The sequence below is a fragment of the Macrotis lagotis genome, chromosome 3, assembly GCF_037893015.1.
Source record: "Macrotis lagotis isolate mMagLag1 chromosome 3, bilby.v1.9.chrom.fasta, whole genome shotgun sequence".
Lineage (NCBI taxonomy): Eukaryota > Metazoa > Chordata > Mammalia > Peramelemorphia > Peramelidae > Macrotis > Macrotis lagotis.
The window spans coordinates 47,049,913-47,054,131 of record NC_133660.1 but is presented as its reverse complement, the minus strand read 5'-3'; the positions used below and the strand labels follow the sequence as shown (position 1 = coordinate 47,054,131).

The 4,219-nt window shown below is 40.7% G+C and overlaps 1 pseudogene; it reads left to right on the top strand.

Annotated features, from left to right (window-relative positions):
• Positions 1-1,758: 1,758 nt before the first annotated feature.
• LOC141516072 (neprilysin pseudogene) lies at positions 1,759-3,978 on the top strand (annotated as a pseudogene).
• The last annotated feature ends 241 nt before the right edge of the window (positions 3,979-4,219 follow it).

Below are 4,219 nucleotides of genomic sequence, written 5' to 3'. Positions count from 1 at the left end.
AGTCATTCCTCAGTACTAGCAAAGAAACCCTTAAAATCTCCTAACCCCCTTACCATTTGTGGACTAATGGTTCTGGAAGCAGTTGCTGCCACTGCTAATATAATGGTGTCCAAGGCCTCTTCCTGGATTGCTGGGGCCTAATCTGTGCTGGAGATTTTTATACTGGACTGACCTTCTCTCTCCCCTCGATGCAATTGAAATTTTTTGCTGACCTTCTAAATTGTCTTGGGCTGGAAAATTATTTCACTCCATATTTTTATGAGTTCTCCTTCTCTGCCACTTATTTAGAGTCATGATTTAAAGGTATTTGGAAGGGTTTGGTGGAGAATTCTACACTCCACTACACCACCACTCACCTGCCTTTATCTACATTCCACCCTTTTATTTACATTTTAAAAATCATTTATGCTAATAACAACACAATCCAAAGTATATACAGAATTCAATGAAGCAGATAGATGAGAACTCATAGATATGTTGATTTGAAAGTCATTTGTATAGAAATGTGAGAATGAAAGAGGGGATATTGGAATATTTTAATATGCGTATTCATTGTAAATATTTTTTAGCTGCAATATAAATGTTATTATATCTAATGTAAAGGACATGAAATGTATGAGACATCTATGTGGCTCAATGAATGGATGAATGTCAATAGAAACAAGAAATTTTGATCTATATCTAAATATGAAATTACATGACATCAAAAAATTAAAATGTAAATATTATACTTTCCTACTCTTGTAACCTTATCCCCCCCTTTTCAGTAAATATTTATTTTTCCTGTAACTAAATGACCATTTTCTGTCTAGTGAGGTCAAGAAGTTTGACCGTTAAATAAATTTATCATATTAGTCCTAAGCATAGACATAGTTTTAGTTAAAAAGTCATTTTTCCTTTTTTTTGTTTATTTTATATTACAATAATCTTGTTTTAAGAGTAAACATAAACTCCCCTTCCTCCCAAGAAGATGAGAAACCTCAAGAAGAGTGAGAGAGAAAAAAATTATACTCGTCTGTGTTCAGATTCCAAGGGCTGTCTCTTGGGTGAGTTGCCTTCTTTATCATAAGTACACCAGAGAAGTTGCTTCAATATTTTTCCCACAGATGTTATTACTAGTTGCATTTCCCTCCACTCTATTCTTTCCCACTCCCATTTATTCTATTCTCCCTCCCCTTTCATCCTATCCCTGTCCAAAAGTGTGTTGTATCTGAGTACCCTCTCCCACAATCTTCCCTCTCTTCTATCACCTATCCCCCCCTTCCCTCCCCCCATTCCTCCTTATCCCATTCCTTCTCATTTTTTTCTAGGGTAAGATAGATTTCTAAACCCTATTAAGTATGTATTCCAATCTGAGCCATTTCTGATGAAAATGAAGGCTCAGTCATTCCCCCTCGCCTTCCCCCCTTTTCACTTCATTGAAAAAACTTTTTCTTGACTCTTATGTGAAATATCTTAGCCCCTTCTTCCTCTCCTTTATCTTGCTCCTAGTACATTCCTTTATCACGTATTGACTACATCTTTTTACATTATATTCCACTCCTTCCTGTGCCCAGTGTATATATGCTCCAACAGCTCTTATAAATGAGAAAGTTCGCTTCTGCCACTGCCGCCTCCGGGCTCGCCAGCGCCCGGCTCTCCAGCTGCCGGCCGTGGCCGCAGCGCAAACGGCCGGGGCTCCCGGGGCAGCTCATTGGCTGGGGATGCGCCTAGTTACAGCCGCTGCCAACTTCTCCCCGTACCCACGGACCTTAGGTTATGGGCAGATCAGAAAGCCAGATGGATATAACTGAAATGAGCCGCCCCAAGCCGAAGGGGAAGCAACGATGGAGCGCCTTGGAGCTGAGCCTTTCGATCCTTGTGCTTCTGCTGACCATAATAGCCATCACCATGATAGTTCTTTATGCATCCTATGATGGTGGTATTTGCAAGTCAGCAGACTGCATAAAATCATAAAATCATAAAATCGGCCGATTGAGAACATGGATGATACCGTCAACCCTTGTACAGACTTTTTCAAATATGCCTGCGGAGGCTGGTTAAAGCGGAACATCATTCCAGAGACCAGCTCACGTTACAGTAACTGACATTTTAAGAGATGAGTTAGAAGTCGTTCAAGATATAGTAGCAATTCAGAAAGCCAAAACATTGTACAGATCCTGCTTAAATGAAACTGCAATTGATAACAGAGGTGGTGAACCTTTGCTAAAACTCTTACCAGAGATCCATGACTGGCCCAGTAGCCATGGACAACTGGGAAACCGTATATGGTACCTCTTGGATGGCTGAAAAAGCCATTGCCAAGTTGAACTCAAAATTTCGGAAGAAAGTCTTGATTATTTTTTTTATTGGCACAGATGCTAAGCACTCCCTGAATCATACTGTTCACCTTGATCAGCCTCCACTGGCTTGCCATCGCGGGACTACTATGAATGCACTGGCATATATATAAAGAGGCTTGCACAGACTATGTGAACTTCGTGATCGCTACGGCTAAAATGATCTGCCAAATAGAGGACTGACCATCAATGAGACCCAGATTGCCCTGGAAATGAATCGAGTCGTGGAGTTGGAAAAAGAGATTGCCAGTGCTACAACTAAACCTGAAGACCGGAATGACCCGAACCTCCTCTATAATAAAATGACCTTATTTCAGGTTCAAAACAACTTTACCTTAGAGATCAATGGACGGCCATTCAACTGGGCAAATTACACAAATGAAATCATGTCAACTGTGAAAATTAGTGTTACAAATGAGGAAGATGTGATTGTGTATGCTCCCGAATATTTAATCAAACTTAAATTCATTCTTACCAAATATTCTCCCAGAGATCTTCAAAATTTAATGTCCTGGCAGTTCATTATGGATCTCTTAAGCAGCCTCAGCCAAACCTAGAAATGCTTTCCGGAAGGCTCTTCATGGTACAACAGCTGAAACAGCCACTTGGCGATGTTGTGTTAATTATGTCAATGGGAATATGGAAAATGCCATCAGACAGCTTTATGTGCAAGAAACTTTTGCTGGCAACAGTAAACACATGGTGGATGATCTGATTGCCCAGATTCGGCAAGTTTTCATTAAGATTTTAGATGAACTCAGTTGGATGGATGCTGAGACTAAAAAAAAAAAGCAGAAGAAAAGACCTGGCAATTAAGAAAAGGATTGGCTACCCTGATGACATCATTGTAAATGAAGATAAACTGAATAAAGAGTACAGTGAGCTGGGTTATAAAGAGGAAGAATACTTTGAGAATATCCAAAAAAACCTGATGTTTGGCCAAAATAAACAGCTGAAGAAGCTTTGAGAAAAGGTGGACAAGGAAGAGTGGATAAGTGGGGCAGCAGTGGTCAATGCTTTTTATTCCTCAGGCAGAAACCAAATTGTTTCCCCAGCTGGCATCCTGCAGCCTCCATTCTTCAGTGCAAAGCAGCCCACTTCCTTGAATTTTGGTGGCATCAGCATGGTTATAGGACATGAAATTACCCATGGCTTTGATGACAATGGTAGAAATTCCAACAAGGATGGAGATCTTGTTGATTGGTGGACTCAAGAATCTGCCAAAAATTTCAAAGAACAGTCTCAGTGTATGGTGTACCAGTATGGAAACTTCTCATGGGACTTACCAGATGGCCAACATCTCAATGGACTCAACACTTTGGGTGAAAACGTTGCTGACAATGGAGGTATTGGGTAAGCATACAGGTCATATCAGAATTTTGTGAAAAAGAATGGGAAAGAGAAGCTGCTTCCAGGCCTTGACCTTGATCACAATCAGCTGTTCTTCTTGAACTTTGCTCAGGTATGGTGTCGTACATACAGGCCAGAATGCACAGTCAACCCCATCAAAAGCGATGTTCACAGTCCAGGCAATTTCAGGATCATAGGAACTTTGCAGAACTCTCCAGAGTTTTCAGAAGCCTTCAGATGGCGCAAGAATGATTTTATGAATCCATCAAAGAAGTATCGGGTCTGGTGATTCTAGAAAGAATTAATGAAGGCTGAAGACAGACTTCCCAATACAACTGAAATCTGGAACTTTCTATGGGAGGGAAAAAAAAACCTGGGCACCAAACTCACTGAAATTACAAGAGGGCAATAAACTGGGGGGGGGGGGATGCTTCAAGATTTTAATTTCAAGTTAAGGAAGATGACCGTGCAGCCAAAACTGTGTGGGAGCTGCTCATCAAAGAATGAAGGCAGAGGACTCAGGTTACTAG